The sequence below is a fragment of the Palaemon carinicauda genome, chromosome 39 (genome assembly GCF_036898095.1).
Source record: "Palaemon carinicauda isolate YSFRI2023 chromosome 39, ASM3689809v2, whole genome shotgun sequence".
Classification (NCBI taxonomy): Eukaryota; Metazoa; Arthropoda; class Malacostraca; order Decapoda; family Palaemonidae; genus Palaemon; species Palaemon carinicauda.
Genome location: NC_090763.1, coordinates 61,861,168 through 61,883,808, shown reverse-complemented (window position 1 = coordinate 61,883,808; position 22,641 = coordinate 61,861,168). Strand labels below are relative to the sequence as shown.

The 22,641-nt window shown below is 46.9% G+C and overlaps 1 protein-coding gene across 1 annotated transcript in view; it reads right to left on the bottom strand.

Moving 5' to 3' along the window:
• Positions 1-22,026, bottom strand: part of LOC137630904 (uncharacterized) — a 29,314-nt gene extending 7,288 nt beyond the window's left edge. The window contains exons 1-2 of the mRNA XM_068362441.1: positions 21,853-22,026; positions 3,563-3,657 (exon numbers count right to left, since the gene is read on the bottom strand). The gene's annotated coding sequence lies outside the window, so the exon portion shown is untranslated. The remainder of the gene's footprint in view (positions 1-3,562; positions 3,658-21,852) is intronic.
• Positions 22,027-22,641: the final 615 nt, after the last annotated feature.

Genomic DNA, 22,641 nt, shown 5'->3' with positions numbered 1-22,641 from the left:
GGAGAGGGGACCCTCGAGACCGACCTCTTGGGAACCAACTTCGCCCTGGGGGAAGTCACCACGAAGTCCACTCCTCTCTTTCTCTTCAGCGTAGGAGAGACAGCCGCTGGTTTGTTACCCTGGCCGGTGAGTTCTGGTTTCATAAACCTCATTAACGCCCGTGCCAGCGGATCAAACCATGTCTGCTGCTCCAAGGACACAGAGTCCGAAATCCTCGCTAAGGTGAAAGGGATCGGGCGATCCTTTGGAGAGGACACGACGGTTCCTGCCTGAAAAGAAGGTGGGAAGAATGCTGTACTGACCTGTCTTCGTCCTGCACTACCAACCTGTGCTTGGATGGAGGTGATCCCGAGTGCCGCCTAGGAGCACGCGTCCCTGCTGCTACCACCGGCTGTGGAATTCGCCGCGAACTATGGTCGCGCGAGGGCGAACGGTCGCGCAAAGGCGAATGGTCGCGCGGGCGCACAGGCGAGTGGTCGCGCGGGCGCGCAGTCGCGAGGGCGCGCAGGCGAGCGGTCGCGAGGGCGCGCAGGCGAGCGATCGCGAGGGCGCGCAGGCGAGCGATCGCGCGGGCGCGCAGGCGAGCGATCGCGCGGGCGCGCAGGCGAGCGATCGCGCGGGCGCGCAGGCGAATGGGCGTGACGGCGAGGGATCGTGCTGCCGCGTAGGTGAAGAAGATCGCTGGCGGTAAGCGATGACGAGCAGCATGTGTAGGTGAATGATCGCGTGATAGGGTGCGATGGTGATCAGCATCCGCAAGAGGGCGAGCGTTCAGGGTTGTGCGATGAGGAGCAGCATGCGTAAGCGGGCAATCGTGCAGGGTTGTGCGATGGCGAGCAGCATGCGCAGGTGAATGATCGCGTGAAAGGGTGCGATGGTGATCAGCATCCGCAAGAGGGCGATCGTTCAGGGTTGTGCGATGAGGAGCAGCATGCGTAAGCGGGCAATCGTTCAGGGTTGTGCGATGGCGAGCAGCATGCACAGGTGAATGATCGCGTGAAAGGGTGCGATGGTGATCAGCATCCGCAAGAGGGCGATCGTTCAGGGTTGTGCGATGAGGAGCAGCATGCGTAAGCGGGCAATCGTTCAGGGTTGTGCGATGGCGAGCAGCATGCGCAGGTGAATGATCGCGTGAAAGGGTGCGATGGTGATCAGCATCCGCAAGAGGGCGATCGTTCAGGGTTGTGCGATGAGGAGCAGCATGCGTAAGCGGGCAATCGTTCAGGGTTGTGCGATGGCGAGCAGCATGCGATGGCGATCAGCAGTTGAGGGTCGCGCGATGGCGATCAGCATCCGCAGTTGAGGGTCGCGCGATGGCGATCAGCATCTGCAGTTGAGGGTCGCGCGATGGCGATCAGCATCCGCAGTTGAGGGTCGCGCGATGGCGATCAGCATCCGCAGTTGAGGGTCGCGCGATGGCGATCAGCATCTGCAGTTGAGGGTCGCGCGATGGCGATCAGCATCCGCAGTTGAGCTAGTAGCTGGCGAACCATGTTCCTTCAGAAGTGTTGGAGAACGTTGGCGTGCCAGCTGTAACACACGTGGGCGATCCGGAGATCGCTGACGAGCTGACGATCGCTGGCGAGCTGACGATCGCTGGCGAGCTGATGATCGCTGACGAGCTGATGATCGCTGACGAGCTGATGATCGCTGACGAGCAGAAGGCTACGCGTGGAAGCCTGCGCAAAGAAGAAGAGTCCTTGACCCCGACCTGAACCGAAGTTCTAGATCGCGAGGGCGAACGTGGGCGCACAGGGCACGTAACAGGAACCGCAGGGAAGATCATCTTGAAAGCGCTGACGAACAGGAGAGCGCTGACGAACAGAAGGGCGCGCAGGGAAACCCTGACACGCAAGGGAAGAACCCCCGTGGGGGCAACCCTTTGTCCCGAAGGGATCGTTGTCCGCCGGGAGACTGATGTCCGTCGGAAGACCGCTGTCCGTCGGGAAGACCGTTGTCCGTCGGGAAGACCGTTGCCCGTCGGAAGACGAGATTAGACTGCTGTCCATCTGCACCAAGACGGAAGATCGAGAAAAAGAAGTTGTAGGCTGCAAACGGAGATTCAAAAAGGCGCCTCAAGCACCCTTATAGGGAGATGAGAGGCCCTTACGACGAGGCGGACGGAGGGCCTTACGGCGAGGGAGGCCAACAGCAACAGCAACAGCAACAGAAGAAACCTCCGAAGAGGAGTCTCTATGAGTGTACTCTCTCGCGAACGAAAGAGAAACACTTCGTAGAAGAGACTGGTCAGCCAGTGACCTAAAAGGAGCAATCCTCCGAAGAGGAGCTCCTGCAGTTGCCCAGCCCCTTGAGCGAAACTGCAGGTGCGACCGCTCAGCACCAAGAGCATAGTCGCACGAAAAAAAGGCAAGAGAAGAACCCCCCAAAAGAGGAAAAGCTCAAGCCTGGACAGGAAAAAAAAACTTCCCTCGGAAGGAAAGTTATCCGCCCAAGGAGGCAAGCCTCCTGACTGTTCTAAAATGAACTGGAGAGCTGTCCGTCGACACGGGAGTACTACCAGTAGAAGGAGACACGCCCCTGACGACAATACAAGGGGGGAGGCAGCAACAGCCGAATCCCCAGGACTCAACCAGACAGCTCACACCGTTGCTATATTACAGAAACGAACTAGATCGGTAACTGTAAAAAAATAAAACAAATAATATTAGTACACATTCATTCCCCCGGGAAGGCTCCGAAGAGGAATCCCGAGGAAAAGGAACAAGAATTACACAACAGGCACGTGCCCTCACAACCACTTACACTCGCGGAAGGAGAGCTGTAACCAAAACAGAATTATAACAATTATAATTATGTAACTATGTAATTATGTAATTTAAAAATGAATGAACACTAAAGAAAAAAACGAAAACCCCGAAAGGAATCGTTCTACAAGCTGAAAAATTAACAATTACAATTAGATTCATAAACTAATTGAGACAAAATGTACGGCGTAGCAACCCCACCCACACGGGAAGGAAGCTACAAGGGCGTAGTAAAACATAGTAAAAGGGTGAACGACCTCAAGAGAGAGAGAGAGAGAAAGACCGAAGTCAAACTCGATCGCAACCCATAAAATTAGGCCGTGGTGGCCTAACTGCCGAGGCCTCCACGTAGATATCGTACACTACACACACACATCTGAAAAGGAAACTTACTTATTTCTATACTCAAATATATATACAAACATGAAAACATGTTTACATATATATTGAGTAAAAGAAAAGTAAGCGATTAAGTAAAGACAAAACAGACAATGGCTGCCAAGCGAGGACCAAGACAGAGACGTCTGTCACAGTCCGAGCCAAAAGTGAAAGTGAGTATTCACCTGTGTGTGAGGGGGAGGAGGGGTAGCTAGCTACCACTCCCCTACCCCCCCGCTAACTAGCGCGGGGGTAATACACCCTCGTTAAATTCTAATGGCTCGCCATTTCAGCTACGCTAAAAGTAATAACCCTTTGTAAATAGCGTGGTTTGTATTTCGGTTACGGAACAAATTGTAATAAAACTTTAAAACTTCTATATATTATGTAAGAAACAAAACAAAAGAAAATTTACTAACTTTTTCCTTTCCTCACTGGGCTATTTTCCTTGTTGGAACCCTTGGGCTTATAGCATCCTGCTTTTCCAACTAAGGTTGTAGCTTAGCAAAGAATACTAAAAATAATAATAGTAATTACAATAATAAAAAAATTTTCAACCTCCTTTGTACATCAATTTTCAGATATTTAATAAAAAATAAAAGACAGATAATAGAATAAAACATTATCAACAGATACTTTATGATTTAAATCAAACTCAAAACCTCTACAATGTATATTACAGATTTCAATTCTTGTTTATATTAAGTGTCATGAAAAAAAAAAAACAATATAAATTGTAGAGGGATTTTCACATAATAAAATCACTTTCACTATTCAGGACCATATAGCATGCTTCCTCTGAGAAAAAAAATGACACAATATTCTTGACTTTAAACATATAAATAGTCTTATAAAAGCCACAACATTGTTACCAAAATCATCTTTAATTTAAAAATTACATGAAAGATGTAATAATGTCACAGGTAACATTCACATAGATTCCAAAGTTACTATAGCTGATTAAGAACAAAATTAAAGAATTGTAAGAATCACCTGTTTTGAGTCTCTTTAGAAATTTATCATCAATTTACTTTTAAGTTTATAGTTACATTAGCATATTGCCAGTTCTAGTTTTTTATAACAACTTGAAGACAAACATAAAACTATCTCTTTCCCTGCTACAGGAGAAATCTCCTAAAATTTGCATTAATGCCCACTAAGCATGTTAAACCAATTCTCATTTTCATATTTAAAAGCAGGAAAATCTGAGCAATTACAAGTAAAGTACTGTAGTGATATCGCCTTCTCCAAAAGTACAGGTGGTGCAGTTTTTTACCTGTCACACATCTTAGCTTAAAACATTGGATAATCTGCAGAGGTAAATGCCAAGAATAGAGATTAGGAAAAAGCCATTCCCAGTAAAATATGACAAAATTGAAAGTAATTTGTATTTTTCCTAACTGTACAAATCTGAGTTCTTTACAAAGGAGATAGATCACAGTGCAAGCTGGAAAACGACTATAAAAACTTTTAATGAGATGTTAACAATCGGTCCGATTATTACCAGTGGGTAGCAACGCCACAAATACGAACCCTCATTACATAGGCAGCTCAACCTACGGTGGGTGGAAGTCCTCTCTCCCCATGGCTGGAACATTAACAGAAGGGATCACTGCTTTTGAGCATGGAAATGCATGATGAACATCTTGACACCTCATTACCTAGTGGCATGATAATGTCAGCGGGTCAACGACCCGGGCACAGGTGGAAATCAATTGTAGAACAAACGTAATACCGTCTAGGACCGGAAAGAGGTTTGTGAATATACACACTGTGATTTACCCTGACTCTATCTACCCCTCGTTAGGAGAATATGGACATAATGATAAATTACACCAGATATATTAGCTAATCAGCTAAATGGAGCTTACCTACAGTTTAATCGAGATCCTGTTGACAGGCAAGACAGATACTGTGCACCAAGAGAGGATAAGATGAAAACAAAAGAATCCAGTCATTCTTTCCATTTATTCCGGACTAAATCCGTAACCTCAGTCCACAACCAACAGCTAATAGTTCTGTGAGGGAGCAAATCTAAGGACCTGTGTTACGTCTTGCAGGTAGTAGGCTGCAAAGGTAGTTTGGCACCTCCATACACCCACCTGTAGTACTTGTCACATAGGTTCTTTGTGAATGCAAAAAAGGTGCTTAAGCCCTGACATCATGAGCTCTGGGCCGAGCCCTTCCGTGTTGGGAAAGGGGAGGGATTAAGAGCTCGGTCAATGACCAGCCTAATCCGAGAAGAGATCATGATCTTGGAGATTTTCTTTACCACAACCATACTAACAAACGGGTGTTTCATATTAGCGCGAACTCCTCTTGTGAATATGAGATAGTGCCTTAGCACTCTCACAGGACACAAAAGCAGCTGATCAAGATCAATGGTTACTTCCCGAACACTAGAAATCGAAAAGGATGTAAATCTGGGGTCTGAAAAAGCTGGATTTTGAGTCTTCATAACGAACTCTAAGACAAAGTTGAATGAAAATTTGTCCCCACACCCTTAAATGAGTGATGTAGGAAAGACCATGTAGCTCACTCCTCTGACTCTCTTAGCAGAGGCCAGAGCGAGTAAAAAGACTCTTGAGAGTCAAGTCTCAGTAAGAGACTCGACTCAGAGGCTTATAAGGGGCTCCCTTAAGGGAACGCAGGACTTCCGTGACGTTCCAAGGTGGTCTAACTTCCGACTGGGGGCAAGCTTGCTCAAAGTACAATATAACCATAGACAACTCCACTGAAGAGAAAATATCTTCTTTCAGTCTAAAGACCTGACTCCAGGCTGAGCGATAGCCTTCTATGGCCGACAGTGAGCAGAGTTTTTCCCTCCGGAGGCAAAGTAAAAATCTGATAATTAAAGGGATATTGGCTCCAAGAGGAGAGATGCCCCTTACCATGACACCACTGACAAAACATCACCAATTTTCCTTGGTAAACTGAGGATGATAATCTCATTAGGTATCCAGACATTTGTTTCTCCACTGGTTACGAAAACCCTCTCTGAGTGAGATGCTGGATAATCTCCAGGCGTGAAGTCGTAGGGATGCGACTGATTTATGATTGATCTGGAAGTGTGGTTGACACAACAGGTCAGGAAGGGGTAGTAACTTCCTTGGAACCTCCACCAGCAACAGCAGAAGGTCTGGCTACCATTCTGCCTGCGAAAATAGCGGAACTTTCTGAGCCACTGATAGGTTGGTTGCTGATCTGATGTGTTGTTTACTCACGAGGCAGAACAGGGGAACGCATAGACGTCCATGTTGTCCCATGGGTGTTGGAGGGAATCCTACCTGTGGGCCCTGTACCAGCGAGCAGTACACCAGAAGTTCACTGTTTAGGAATGTTGCAAATAGGTCTATGACTGGAGAACCCCACAAAATAATAAATTTGTTTACAATTTGAGAGCTTAAGACCACTCAGATCTAACTACATTATCCGAGTTTTCTGGCTCAGATTGTCTGCCACTATATAGCTTTTACCTGTCATGAAACGGGCTAACAGCGAGATCGCATTGTCCTCTGTCCAACGCAGGATTTCTAAGGCTAGTTGGCAAAGCCGTCATGAAACAGTAGCTCCTTGCTCGTTTAAGTACACCGCTACAGCCATGTTGTCACTCATTAAAAAGTTGTAGGAAATGTTGAAAGGTGAAGATCATTAAATACAAGGGAAGAGAAAGAAGGTCTACGTCCCTAAGAATGTTGGAATCGAGACTCCTCCAACTCAGGTCTTTCTTCTGATCTGTCCCAACTGGAATGAACATTCTGGGAGGGTCTTAGCCCTAAGACCATAAGGTCTTCAGCTACCATTAAAGTGAGTGTATGTGAAGATGACTGTCTGGCACCAGGTGGTCTAATGAAGCCAGGTGATCTAACAGGTGCTGCCAGCCACTGATGGGGCAGCAAAGAACCACTCTGAAGGAAGGGTTGTGGCACTTCTTTGAATCTTGCAATGGGAAGATTTTCGCCTGAATGGTATTTATCCTCCTTTCCTGGCATACCATGTCCTGATTTGGCTCTAAGTTCGACTTTTCCGCATTTACCATGATCCCCAAATCTTGGCAAAACCAGAGAAGAAGGGTCTCCACCAAGTCTGCGAAGGTTAGCCAGTCGTCTAGATAACGAGGGAGACAAAGCACAGCACCCTGTATTGGTACACCTTGTTGTGCAATACAAACCCTCCTCCTTGAGGATGGATGGACGTGGATCTGGAAGTATGCATCCTTTAGGTCCAATGATTTCATGAAGTCCTTTGGTCTTACTGCCAGCTTGACCATGGCTGCGGTCTCCACCTTGAACGGAGTGATTGATGACCGGTCTCTAGTTTCCAGATGTCTCCTACGAGAAAAAATTGATTGTAAAATCCTAAGGATCCATAGAGGACCTCTTGGAGAGCGCCCTTCTCTACAGGGTTTTGCCCCGTGGCACTACCACCCTTGCCACCCGAGTCTCACCCATCTCCGCACTGGTAGTATTGTGGGAAGGAAGCCACACCTAACAGCCTGTCAAACATATTCGCCAGGTCACCCTCTCCCCAGCTTGCCGTCTTGACATGAAAGGGCGGCCTTTTGGGATACCCCTTTTTAAGCTGGAATTACCTCTGCCCAACGTTGAAGATCTTAGGGTCTTGTCTCAGTGCTGGAGAAGTCTTAAGCTTGTGCCAAAGAGGGTAGGCCAAGATTTAACAGCCCTGTAGAGGAGAGAGTCTTGGCTCACCTTCCTCCACTTCTCGGTCACCGCCTTGACAGCCTCGAGAGGAAGCAAGGACAAGGATCTTGAGGAGGATTTACAAAGAAGTATGATCTCCCTCCTCGGCACCTGTTTCTGAAACTTGGAGACAACAGCATCGTGGCACATTTCTCCAGGATCCAGTTGGCCCACTGGTTAGCAACATTGTGTCAAGAACTCAGCCAGTAAGGACAGGTCTTTGGTGGTAGCCAGAAAATCTACCGTCCCCGACCCGTGGTCCATCTAGGAGGAGGCCTGAAGCTTAGCCTTCCCAACACCTTCATTTATGCGGCGTCAATGGGAGGAATATAACTGACTGGACTGACAGCTTCGAGTTCATGACCTGGGCTACAGATGAAACGACCACGTCTAGGGGGCAGAGGAGAAGGGTCACATTAAGTACATTATAGTAATTTCTTTGCCTCACAAATAGTAGTGGAAACAATTTAGTAGAGCAGTCAACCCTAAGGGAGTCCTTACTCACAAATATCTGCTGACTGACTTTTGCAATTGAACCAGCGGCAAGTTTAGACCACGGAAGCTCTAGTCATGCCGCCGTCTATGGTCACATCCCTCCCCTTAAGAGAAGATTAGGGAGCCTCACCAAGGTCATTGACTAGCCCCCTGCATGCCAGTGGACTCAAAATTGCCTTCCTGCCTGACAAGAACCTTTAGGATGGCTGGAGATAATAACTCACCTACAGAATTATCAAATTGATCTGAATCACAGGGGAATGAGGAGGGGTTCAGCTTTAGCTATGCGAGTTGTGAGAGGCTACAGCGCATTGAACCTGCTTCTGAAGACTAGGGTCTCCCCAAAACTTTGAAAGACCAGTTCTTCAAGAGCATGTTCTTGTCCTTCCTCTCTCAAGTCTTACCAGTGAAGGAAGAAAAGATACTGGTACCCTCTATCTGACCCTTAGTCTCAAAAGACTTTGCATGGGTTTAAACTGGGATGGTCAATGGTTATAAGGCTTCTGAGTAAGAAGCCCACTAAACAACTTCGATTGGTGCTGACACACTCAAATAACGAGTCCCCGGGCAAAGCCAAAAGCCAGTACTGGCTGGGACGTCCACCCTTCCTAATGGGTGAGTTACCCCTATTAAATATTAAATAGCGTGGTTTGTATTCCAGTTACGGAACAAATGACAAATTCGTAGATAATTTGTATTTTTCCTAACTACAGTGATACCTCGGTAGTCGAACGACTCTATACTCGAACAATTCGGAGTTCGACCAAAATTTTCGAGAAATTTTTGCTGCGGTGCTCGACCAAAAATTCGGTACTCGACCAGCCGAACACGTGACGACCGCATGGGCTTTGTGATGATCGCGCCATCTCGGCCACTCTCGCTTGTTCGGGAAGCATCAGTTCTCTCGAGAGCGTCACTCAGACAACGCGCGATCAGCATTCGTTGTGATTTAGTGATTTTCAGTGCTTTTAATTGCTTTTTTAGCTTTCATAATGAGTCCCAAGAAAGTAATGAGTGTTAAGGGGAAGGAGAAGAGGAAAACAGTGCGAACAACGATCGAGTTGAAGAAGGAAATTATAGCGAAATATGAGAATGGTGTACGAGTGTCCGATTTAGCGGTAGAATACGGAATGGCGAAGTCGACCATTTCTACGTTTTTAAAGCATAAAGAAATGATTAAGAAGGCGAATGTTGCAACGGGAGTTACGGCGGTAACTAAGCAAAGGCCACAAGTGATTGAGGAGATGGAAAAGTTGCTTTTAATATTTATTAAAGAAAAACAGTTGGCCGGGGAAAGTGTTAGTGAAGCGTTCATTTGTGAAAAAGCGTTGCATATCTATGAAGAATTAGTGAAGAAAAGTCCGAGTACCAGTGAAAGTGATTCATTTACATTTAAAGCGAGCAGGGGTTGGTTTGAAAAGTTTCGTAATAGAACAGGTATTCATCGTGTTACTAGGCATGGGGAGGCAGCTAGTTCGGATCAAATTGCAGCCGATAAATACGTGGGGGAATTCGATCGGTACATAAATGAACAAAATTTGATCGCACAACAAGTCTTTAATTGTGATGAGACTGGGTTATTTTGGAAGAAAATGCCAGCCAATACGTACATTACCAAGGACGAGACGAAGATGCCAGGTCACAAGCCAATGAAAGATAGGCTAACATTGTTGCTGTGTGCAAATGCAAGTGGCGATTGCAAGATCAAACCCTTGTTAGTGTACCACTCGGACAACCCCCGGGTGTTCAAACGAAATAATATTTGTAAAAGTGCACTACCAGTTATGTGGCGCTCGAACACTAAATCTTGGGTCACAAGACAATTCTTTACTGAGTGGATAAACGAAGTGTTTGCCCCCCAGGTTAAGGCTTACCTCATTGAAAAGAGCTTGCCAATGAAATGTCTTCTGGTTATGGACAATGCTCCTGCACATCCTCCAGGTCTCGAGGATGACTTGAAAGAAGAATACAGCTTTATCAAAATCAAATTCTTGCCCCCCAATACTACTCCCATACTCCAGCCCATGGACCAACAGGTCATTTCAAACTTCAAAAAACTCTATACCAAGGCCCTTTTCAGAAAGTGTTTTGAAGTGACCAGTGACACGAAGTTGACCCTAAAGGAATTCTGGAAGGAACACTTCAGCATCCTCAACTCTGTTAACATGATTGACCAAGCTTGGCGAGGTGTGACCTATAGGACATTGAACTCTGCCTGGCGTAAGCTGTGGCCATCATGTGTCACAGAGAGGGAGTTTGAAGGTTTCCAACCAGAGGCGGGTCCAAGCACTGCTACCCCTGTAATTTCTGATGACACTGATGTCGTTGAGGAAATTGTTGTCATGGGCAGGAGTTTGGGGCTTGAGGTCGACAAGGATGATATTGATGAGCTTGTAGAAAGCCATTCTACCGAGTTGACTGTGGAGGAATTGTTGCACCTGCAACAACAACAGCAGCAGGATCTGATTGTGGAGCAGGAATCTTCAGAAGAGGATGAGGTAAGGGAGGATGTTCCAAGTTCTCTCATCAATGAAATTTGTTCCAAGTGGGCAGATGTGCAGGCTTTTGCTGAAAAATACCACCCAGAAATTGCAGTAGCAAACCGGGCAGTGCATATGTTTAATGATAGTGTCATGTATCATTTTCGAAGAATACTGCAGAGGAGGAAGAAACAATTAACAATAGACCAGTTTTTCACAAAAGAAAAGAAAGCTGCTACATCAAAGCCTGTTTCTCCTCCAAAGAAGAGACAAAGAAGAGAAGAAACCCCTGAAATAGATCTGCCCACCCTTTCATTGGAGAGAGAAACAACTCCTGAAGGAGAACTACCCCGCCACATCATGGAAGGGGACTCTCCTTCCAAGCAGTAACCTCCCCCTTCCATCCTCTCCACATCCATCCCTGTATGCCATCGAACCGCTGCTCAAAGGTATGTTCACTACAGTACAGAAAATGGTTTAAAATTGTTTTATTTTAGTACAGTAAATGGTTTAAAATTGTTTTATAGGATTTTCTGACCAATTTCATACACATTTAGATAATTATTGTTGTTTAGGTACACGTTTTATTAATATTTTGGGCCTGTTCGAGTGCTTGGGAACGGAATAGAATATATACCATTATTTCTTATGGGGAAAAAAAATTCGGTACTCGAACAAATCGGAGGTCGAACACGGATCTCGAACGGATTATGGTCGAGTACCGAGGTATCACTGTATACAAACCTTAGCTATTTAATAGGGGTATTACTTTCGGCGTAGCTGAAATGACGAGCCATTAAAATTCAACAAGGGTTTACTACCCACACCGCTAGTTAGCGGGAGTAGAGGAGGGTAGCTTGCTACCCCCCTCCCTAACACACACACGTGCTTGAACTCACTTTGCTGGGAGGTAGGACTTCAAGGGGGATAGAGCTGGCAGGTAAGTTTGCTTAAATAGCTAAGGTTTGTATAGTTAGGAAAAATACAAGGTGCTACTATAGTGTGAGGTCTACCACACTATAGCGTGAGATCTACCTCCCGTTAGTACTATAGCGTGAGGTCTACTGTTGATTTATCCGTCCCTCATAGATAAAACACATTTCATACATTTGTTTAAGCAACAAACACTTAATTTAAACATATCTTAGAAATACCTGAAATAGTTAATTGGATTTCTAATTACATTAAAAAAAATGAATAAAAGTAAAAATAAACATATCATATATTTCCATACATTTATTCTAGCGATACACTCTTCGTACATCAAACATGTTATCACATATTTCCGTACATTTATCCTAGCGATACACACTTCGTACATATTCTAAGAATGACACAAATAGGTCATTGGAATTTCTTCTCATCTCCTTCCGGCAAAAAATGATCAAGATGAGACTGGAACAGCTGACGACCAACAGAATCATCGTTTTAGCGTCCTTATGTAGGAGTATGCTTGTTTGCTTACTGTAGATTATAGCCAATAGTTCTCGTTGGCATGGGCCATTCCCTTGGTCGACCAGTAGCAAGATTTAGGAGCTCCATTTGCTTCCTTTTATATGGGCTGTTCACGTGGACAGGTCACGTTTTTTTATGGTTAGGTGCGGGGCTCTGGGACGCTGGTCACGCGGTAGACCTCACCCTCTACCTGGGTAGGCGTCATATGGCGGTAGACCTCACACTATAGTAGCACCAAATACAAATTATCTACAAATTTGTCATTTGTTCCGTAACTGGGTTACAAACCACGCTATTTAATAGGGGTGACTCACCCATTAGGAAGGGTGGACGTCCCAGCCAGTACAGTACTGGCTTTTGGTTTTGCCCGGGGACTCGTTATTTGAGTGTGTCAGCACCCAAGAAATAAGGAGTCCCTGCACCTCGCTAGAACCTTGCCACGCAAGGACTGCGGCCTACACAAGCTGTGTGTGAAGGTATGAAGAAGTGGGACTCGTCCTAGGAAGTTGTTCTGAAGTTCTTCAGATGGAAACTTGTAGACTAGGACTTTCCCAATACCACCTTGTCAAGGTATGGGGACGTAACAGTATTAACTTAATACAGTACTAGGAAAATAAGGGAGCATGGTTTACCTGCAGTGGTTTGAGGTCAGCTATGCAGAAAACCCAGGATGCTGCTTTCCCCAAGAGAGGGGATGATGAAGAAAAGAATAAGGGCCAGTCAAACCTTTTCATTCATGCAGACTAAAACTGGGTAACAATGCCCTCAACCTTCTGCTACTTGTCCAATAAGGAGCTTGAGGTTTTAAACCAGCTGTTGTCCAGCCACCACAGGGCCGATAGAGAACGTATCGAGCCTCCTGTGGGTCACGTCTTGCAGGTAATGGGCTGTGAACGTTGTCTGATGCTTCCACAGCCCCGCTTGCAGGACCTACTTCACAGAGAAATTTCTTTTGAAGGCCAGGGACATAGCTATGCCCCTGACATCATGTGCTCTAGGGCGACGTAACGGACCAGGATCTGGATTCAAGGCCAGATGAATTACCCTGCGAATCCATGCAGAGATGGTGTTTTTGGTGACCCTCCTCTTCGTCCTCCCTGTGCTAATAAATAACGCTGGCACATGAGGACGGACTGCAGCTGTTCTTTTAAGGTATAGCCTCAAACTTCTTACTGGGCATAGTAAGAGATGGTCTGGGTCATCTGTTACAGAACGGAGACTAGAAATCCGGAAGGAGTCAAACCGAGGATCCGCTACTCCAGGATTCTGAGTCTTAGCAATAAACTCAGGGACGAAGCTGAACGATACCTACCCCATCCCCTTGAATGGGCGATGTCATACGAGAGACCAAGAAGTTCGCTAACACACTTGGCCAAAGCCAAAGCTAGTAGGAACACCGTCTTCCAGGTTAGGTGGCGATCTGATGCCTGGCGTAATGGTTCATAGGGAGGTCTCTTAAGAGACCTGAGAACTCGAACCACGTTCCATGGAGGAGGTCTCACTTCCGACTGAGGGCAGGTAAGTTCATAACTACGAATGAGTAGAGAAAGTTCTGGCGATGAAGAAATGTCCATTCCTTTCAGCCTGAAAGCTAGACTTAAGGCTGAGCGATAGCCTTTCACTGCCGAGACTGAAAGGCGCATTTCTTCCCGCAAATACACGAGGAACTCCGCTATTGTTGGAATAGTGGCATCGAGTGGAGAGAAATGCCTTGCACGACACCAACCACAGAAGACTTTCCACTTTGCCTGGTAGACTGCTGCGGATGACTTTCGCAGATGTCCAGACATCCTGACAGCAACTTGCTGCGAAAATCCTCTCTCAGAGAGGAGATGCTGGATAGTCTCCAGGGGTGAAGTCGTAGCGAAGCTACAGCTTTGTGGAAGATGTTGGCATGTGGTTGTTTGAGCAGATTGTGCCGTGGAGAGAGTTCTCTCGGTAGCTTCGTTAGGAGTTGCAGAAGGTCCGGGAACCATTCCGCGTGATGCCATAGCGGAGCTATGAGAGTCATTGAAAGATTGACCGATGTTCTGGTCTTGTTGAGCACCCTCCTCATAGGGGGGAAAGGCGTAAACGTCGATGTTGTCCCACCGTTGCCGGAAAGCATCTTGCCAGAGAGCCTTGGGGTCTGGGACTGGGGAACAATACATCGGGAGCCTGAAGTTCAGGGCCGTTGCAAAGAGGTCCACAGTCGGAAAACCCCACAAAGTCGGGACTTTGTTGGCTACTAGATGATCCAAAGACCACTCGGTACTCACTATCCGAGATGCTCTGCTCAGGTTATAGGTGAGCACATTCCTTTTGCCCCGATTGAAGCGTGCCGATAGTGGTATCGAGTGGATTTCGGCCCATCTCAGTATTTCTACTGCTAGATGGGATAGCTGCTGCGAAAAAGTACCTCCTTGCTTGTTGATGTAAGCCACTAATGTGGTGTTGTCGCTCATCACCACCTCTGAGTAGCCTGCCAGGAACTGTTGAAAGGCCAGAAAGACAGCCTTCATCTCTAGGAGATTATGTGGAGGTACTTTTCGGACTCTGACCAGAGGCCTGAGGTCGTGTGGTGCAGCACGTGGGCACCCCCACCCTTTTTTTTTTTTTTGAAGAGTCTGAGAACAGCATCAAATCCGGGGGGGAGGACGAGAAGGTCCACTCCCTTTCATAGATTCTCGTGTCACCCACCACTGGAAGTCTGTCAGTTCCGCTGATCCCATGGGATTCTGGATATCCGGGAATCGTGAGCTTAATTCCACCGGGACTTGAGTTGCCACTGGAGGGATCTCATCCTGAGGCGACCATTGGGAACTAGACGGGCCAGCAATGAAAGGTGATCGAGGAGACGTAACCAAGTTTGGGCTGGAAGTTCTTCTCGTCTGAGTGTAGGTCTTGCAACCTTTCTCAGCCTTGTTATCCTGTCGTCTGATGGGAAGACTTTGAGGAGATTGGTGTCTATGATCATGCCTAAGTATACCAGTCTCTGTGTAGGAAGCAGATAAGACTTCTTGAGATTTACCATGACCCCAAATCCTGGCAAAGTCTCAGAAGTTTGAAGAAGGGTCGACACCGAGTCTGCTAGGATTAGCCAGTCGTCCAGATAACGGAGGAGACGGATGCCAATCCTGTGTGCCCAAGATGACACTAGGGCAAACACTCTGGTGAAAACTTAGGGTGCTGTGGAAAGACCGATGCACAGCACCTTGAACTAGTACTTTCTGTTGTCTAGGATGAATCTTAAGTACTTCCTTGAAGACGGATGGACTGGGATCTGGAAATACGCGTCCTTTAGGTCCAGTGTACACATGAAGTCTTGAGGTCTTACTGCTAGTCTGACCGTGTCTGCTGTCTCCATGCTGAATGGAGTTTGTTTGACAAACTTGTTCAGGGCGGCTGAGAGGTCGATGACTGGTCTTCAGCCTCTAGACGACTTTCTTACAAGAAAGAGTCGACTGAAGAAGCCTGGGGGCCCATCCAGGACCTCTTGGAGAGTGCCCTTCTTCAACAGGGTCTGGACTTCTGCCTGAAGGGCTTGCCCCCTTGCCGATCCCATGGCAAAGGAGTCTAATGACACTGGATTCCTGGTCAAGGGAGGTAGAGATGTTATGAACGGGATGTGATATCCTAGACGGATCACGGACATTGTCCAGGAATCGGCCCCGAGTTGCTTCCACCTGTCTGAGCAACTTTGTAGGCATCCTCCCACTGGTGGAAACACAGGGGGAGTGCCAATCCTAGCGTTTGCGGCCTCGGCTGCTCCCTCTAGGATTCTTTCCTCCCCTGGAGGACTTTTTGACTTTCCTGTCCTTGACAGGAAAGGGCTTAGACACCACTGTCTTCGCTGCTATTTTCGTCGTCGCGGTCTTGGTTGGACGGGACTGTTGGGTTGTTAGAGGTTTATAGGGCTTAGTTGTTAAAGCCCTATGGAAGAGGGAGTCTCGATGAGACTTCCTCCACCTCTCAGCATCAAGTTCCACGTCCTTAGGCTCAAACAGATGGGCCCCCTCTAGGGAGGAATGTCTGAGCCTATTTATCTTGACGCTTGGGACCTGTTGGTGGAACCTCTCAGACACTGCATCTCGACGTTTCAAGATAGTGTTTCCCCACAAGTTCGAGACTTGGTGGGCAAGAAACTCGATCGTGCGAGTGCCTGAGAGTAAGAAGGCCTCCATTGCTTTCCTGGTACGCTCCTAGGAAAAATCCTTGGATCGTATCAGGATACCTGAAGTCCTACCACGGAGTAGTTTGTATCGCATCCTTGGTGACCTTTTCCTGGTTAAGGACCTCGGTTGCCGAGAACGAGACCTGCCGGCTGGAGAGTCTCTCAAGAGGGACTCCCCTGGTTAGCTCTTCCAGAGAGTAGTGAAGAGGAAGAGCTGAATTGGGTTCCTCCAGGATCTCAAAGTATCTCCTTTGCTGTACGCGAGGAGGTGGGAGGAGCTTGTTCGTAGCGCCGCCACGGTTAGAGGAGGCAAACTCGGAGAACTGTTGGGAGATCTTGTCTCTGGTACTCTTCAACCCTTGAGACCAGGGCAGATCTGCACTGGTCTTGGAGGGTTTCTGAGTACCAAAGACGCAGTCTAAGACCGTGTCTTTGCCTTCTCGAGGGTATATCTCCGGGTCGGAAAACCCATTGAGAACCCTCATTAAGAGTCAGAACCTGCCAAAATGCATGTTCTGATTCTTGTTGGTCTCCTCCTGATGTAGGACTCGCAGCGAAGTCTCCTTCTATCCCCAAGAGCTCTTCTTAGGGTGAGTCACGGACATTCCTAGAGTGGCTGGCAGTCTCCGTTCTAGCCCTAATGGAGGACTGTGGTAGAGTTTTGGAGTCTTAGGACTCCTTCTGAGGAAGGAGATAAGACTCCAACATCGAAGGCCTGTGTGTCATGTCTCTCCTGGTCTCAGATTGCGGGGAACTCTCCGCATGAAGAGAAGTTTCCTCCATTGGTGCGATGGAAGAGTCTCTCTCCTCGCGCGGTTCCCTTGGTGACGGATGGTCTTCGTCCGACTGGGAGGGAGAGTACCCCTGAGAAATTGAAAGAACTTGCCTTGATGGACTGCACGGAGTCAGCTTCACCCTCGTGGAAGTGACCGCGTCAGAAATTCCTCTTTTCCTTTTCAAAGGGGTAGAGGTAGCCATGGTTCCGTGTCTTAAGTCCGGAGCTATAGGTTGCTCTGATAATCGGTTAGACAGGACTGGCTTGAAAGCCTGTGTTACGGCTCTGACTAAGGCACTGAACCAAGGCTGCTGACTGACGGATACACTGTCAGACAGATCCCCTGAAGGGAAAGGGACTGAAGATTCCCTATGAGGAGTCACTGTAATGGGTGGGTCCACCTTAGAAGGCAGTTTAGGGATCCTGAACCCCTCAGCTTGCGTTTGTTTCCCTTCTCCCCCAGGCCGCGCTGGAATGCATTTGAGAGGAGGGGACTGAGGCAACGGCGACCTTGCCGGGTGTAGATCCTGCTCCCGTGCCTGTTGGTGTGCGTGCTTGCGCGCGGGAGAACACTGGCGCGCAGGAGAGTACCCTGTATTGGCGCGCGGGCACGTGGTGGCGCGCGCATGTCTCTGTGCGTGCGTGCGGGAGATATTTGGCGTGCAGGTGAGCGCAAATGTCCAGGAGAGTTGCCGCGTAGATGAGGCCTGCAATGTGATTGCTGTCTCACCTACAGTGTTCTTGTGCACCGGAGAATAATGGGGCGCGGGTGATGAATGGTGCACAGGCTGGCACGCAGAAGAGTGCTGGCGCGTAGGAGAGTAAGGGCGCACAGGAGTGTGCTAACGCATGGGAAAGCATTGGCGCGCAGGGCGCGTAGGCGCAAAAGGGCGCTGGCGACCCTGGACGTGTGAGCGCAGGGTGCGCAGGAGAGCGCTTACGTGCAGGCGAACGTTGGCTCGCAGGCGCATGAGTTTGCTGCCTTTTGTGAGGGCGAGCAGGTGAAGGGGTGTGCCGCAGCGCTGTAGAATAACGAGCAGTCTAACAAGCTGCTGGTGAGCGCTGAAGGTCTGTCGGATTGCGAGCTGCAGGGTGATGGCGCGCAGCTGCGCACTTTGGTAGAGCTACAGTAGGCTCTACCAATGACAGGAATGGTGATGGTAGGTCGGCAGGTCTGGAGGATGGATGGTCGGCGTGCCCTTTGTAAGGGTGACCATCCACCAAGGGGGATCGCAAAGGATCGGCAGAGAGGTCCAGGATCGAAGTCACAAGACTGGCTGCAGGAGCAGTGATGATTGATGTATGAAGGTCTGAATGCAGTGGAGGCTCCTCTGCAGGGGACTGAAGCGATGATGATGAACCAAAGAGGCGCCTCCTCTCCACTGGTGAAGGGAAACCTCTAAGGCAAAGAGCAAGGCGTGCCTTCCGACAGATGCGCCCTCTGGGGTCCGTTGGATCAGCAAGCTGACCGTGCGCCACAGCAGTCCTCCGAAGAGGAGTCTCTATAAGTTAACTCCCCTGAGGGTGAGAAACACTTGCAGGAGAGACAGACGTTGAACTTAGTTTCCCCCTCGGAGGATGATCAGGAACGGGGGAAACTAAGTTGGCAGCAACCGCAGTAGAGTCTGGAGTGGGAGAGGAGATGGATGAAACCACATGAGACACCTCTGACACAACAATGTCGACAAGGGTCAGGGGATCTACCTCTGACGGTGACTGTTTAACAGAAGCACCCATGCGGATGAACTGCAGCAAGGCTTCCTTGGAGGGCGGACCCGTAAGCCCCAAGGAAGACCAAATTTGTAAGAGGGGAGTTAGTGACAAGGCTTCACCCGGGGGGAGAGGTGGGGCTGCTTTGCTGGGGGAAGCAACATCATCTCTCGAGAACCGGAGCTGGCCGATAATAACTTGGTCTACGCTACTACTTGACGGTCTCTCGTAAGAGACCGAACGAGTAGGAGCTTCGGAGAAGGGTCGGGAGATGGAAGAAGAGGCCTTGGGTTTTTCTTCCTTCAAAGAAACATTTGAAGGAGAAATATCCCGGTTAGACTTCTTCTTCCACCATCGCGCAAACCTCTCCCACTGGGAAGAAGACCATTCCCTACACTCATTGAACTTAGTAACACTATCACACCGTTGACCTCTGCATGAAGGATATAGGGTGTGAGGATCAGTTTCCACCGCCGACATATATGTCCCACAAGGGCGGCCGATGAGTCCAGGGCAGGTGCGCATGGTCGCAGAAGTCAACTTCACACACACACACACTAAGAGAAGAGGAAAAAACAAAAGTCATTAATGGCTGCCAATATTCAACGAGGATGAAGAGCGGCAACGTCCGTTCACCATCCGAACCGAAAGCAAAGTGACCTTAATCATAGGTGTGTGAGGGGGTGCGGTAGCAAGCTACCCTCCCCTACCCCCGCTAACAAGCGGTGTGGGTAGTTAACCCTCGTTAAAACTTAATGGCTCGTCATTTCAGCTACGCCGAAAATAATACCCCTATTAATTAATGTGGTTTGTATTCCAGTTACGGAACAAAAATGATTTAACAGCTACAGTGGATATGAATGTGTTGAGGTGGTTTGGCCATGTTGAGAGAATGGAAAATGGCTGTCTGCTAAAGATGGTGATGAATGCAAGAGTTGATGGGAGAAGTACAAGAGGAAGGCCAAGGTTTGGGTGCATGGATATAGTAAAGATAGCTCTGGGTGATAGGAGGCTAGATGTGAGAAAGGCAAGAGAGCGTGCTAAAAATAGGAATGAATGGCAAGCGTTTGTAACGCAGTTCCGGTAGGCCTTGCTGCTTCCTCCGGTCGCCTAGGATGACCACGGAGGTAGCAGCAGTAGGGGATTCAGCTTATGAAGCTTCATCTGTGGTGGATAATGGGGGAGGGTGGGCTGTGGCACCCTAGCAGTACCAGCCAAACTTGATTGAGTCCCTCGTCGGGCTGGGAGGAGCGTAGAGAGAATAGGTCCCCTTTTTTTTATGTCGGCCAGCCCAAAAATTGGGGGAAGTGGCTTGGTATATGGATGGACTAGTAGATATGTTCAAATTAACAATGGTTGCCTTTTATTAAAAAAAAAACTGGCAAGGAGTACAGTGGTGATGACTTGGGGTCTATGTATGATGATGACCATGCTAGATAACTCCCTTATTTTCAATCCTCTCACTGGGAAAGCAACACTCCAAGATGGGTCACAGGGGGCGTTGCCCCTTATTAGGTAAGTAAAGACACGTCTTGTAGATTAGGCTAGGTGAGGAAGTTTAGGTAAGGTAGTGTTCTTTGCACACAGTAGGTCCTGTCCGTCATTATGAAAAGACTTCGATAATTTTTAATCTTAAAGGTTTCAGATAGTGTACTATGCAACTGTACATTAAGTCAAGACCTTAAGCTACTCTATATTCATTTTAAGTACCAATTCCTTCAATTAATAAATCACCAGACGGTCAAAAGAAAACTTAGTTAATCATAGAATACCATGAATTCCTTGGATATAAACAAACGTCTGCCCTAAAGTCCTACTTCCCAAACTTTATAAAGAATACAAAAGCTTTTCCAATGGTAAAAGGGAGAAAGGGTTATCTCCTCTGTGTGAGGTGGGAATCCAATGTAATGGAACATGGAGCTTAAGTGTATCAGGTGGGTTATGATGTGCAAAGGGTAAATTTCTGTGGTTTTTATGATAAAAGGTACTCTAGGCCAGGTAAGGTATGGACCCAGCATACATAGACAGGTTAGGTTAGAATGCTATCATTACATTTTCTATGACTTCTGTCCCTTTAGTAAGGATAGGGGGGCAAAGCATCCTGATCAGGTATGGACTGATGTAGTAGATTAGGTTAGGTCAGGTACAGACTGATGTACTAGATTAGGTTAGGTCAGGTACAGACTGATGTAGTAGATTAGGTTAGGTCAGGTACAGACTGATGTACTAGATTAGGTTAGGTCAGGACCATTAGGCAAGTAGGTAAGGACATGGCTTGTAGGTTAGGTTAGGTGGGGTTCTATGTGAAGGGAGGTCAGTCCGTCATTACATAATGTCTCCTAGGTCAGGTTAGGTTAGGTAAACTCTGAGTAGAATAAATCCTTGTAATTTTCTCTCTTATACAAATATTACCCTGTATTTTTCCAACTGGTAATATTGTTTTATACATATCTGCCTTTTCAAACAGATTTAATGTTTTGGGGGAGAGTTTCCGGCTAATAAAAACCCCATTACTGTTATATATACCTCTGGAGGACTATGGAAGAGGAAGTATGAATAGTTTGCTGAAAGAAATTACCTGAAATACGTGAAACACTAGATAATCTATTGGAAAAACACAGTTCATGCAACGGGGGAGAAATTAAAGAAGCTTAATATTACCTTAAAAAGAAGTAAATTAATGAAGTTAGCTTATCTAAATCTTCTACCTTACAAAGATTGTTGCCGCATGTATCAGCTACATACACGAAACAACAACATTGCATTTTATAAGTTATGTTTATCGGTGAAATATGATCACACAAGGGTTAACCCACAGCCACAGCTCATAATTCAGACCTTCGTCGGGTCTGACACTTTCCTTGCCACTGCTAAAAACCACCGTATAACTACTGCTAAGCACGTGATTGAGTTTCACAATGAATAGCAACTTGCATCGTACCTTACAAAGCCATTATCTTGAGTAATAACGTGGAAGATGACTCAGGGGACTCGGGGTATTGGTCAGATGTAAACAAAGCGAGAGACGGCCATGTTTTGGTTCGGTGACAAGTGAAAAGCGCAGGCGCAGACTCTATTATTACTTTCGTAGGGGAAGGGGGAACTCTTTCAAAGTGGGCAGAAATGAAACAAATGTGGTCAAAACAGTTCAGATGAATATAAAAATTAACATAAAGGCAAATAAGTTAAAAAAAAAACAAGAAATAAGTCGTAAGACTAATCGACAATCATGGCACAAATGTAGTGATTCGAAATCATCCATTCTCGTAAAGCTTTGCTCTTAATCATTCATAAAACATCAACGAAGACAATTTTATGCCGGAATTTAATCTAGTTTAGACTGTCAGCTAGAATTGTGGTGTTTGATTTACTATTAAAGTTATGTTCATTCTCCAAAGTAGGCCTACAGTTCTCTGAGACGTTGAGCGACAAGAGTTCCATACTCAGAGATTTTAATAAAAGCGGGATAAATAGGAAGCAATTGTCTTCCTGGATTGAGGTAACTATCATTATCAATATCAACAGGACTTGCAAAAGTTGAGTAAAACATGAAATGCCCATTTAAGGATTCCAAGTGAAACATAGTTTGTGAAAAATAAATGTACACCATATAGAGGTCTCGCGAAAGGTCTTCGTCTTCTTCTTCTCCTTCTTCTTCTTCTTCATATTATTATCATTATTATTATTATTATTATTAATATTATTATTAGCTAAGCTATAACCACAGTTG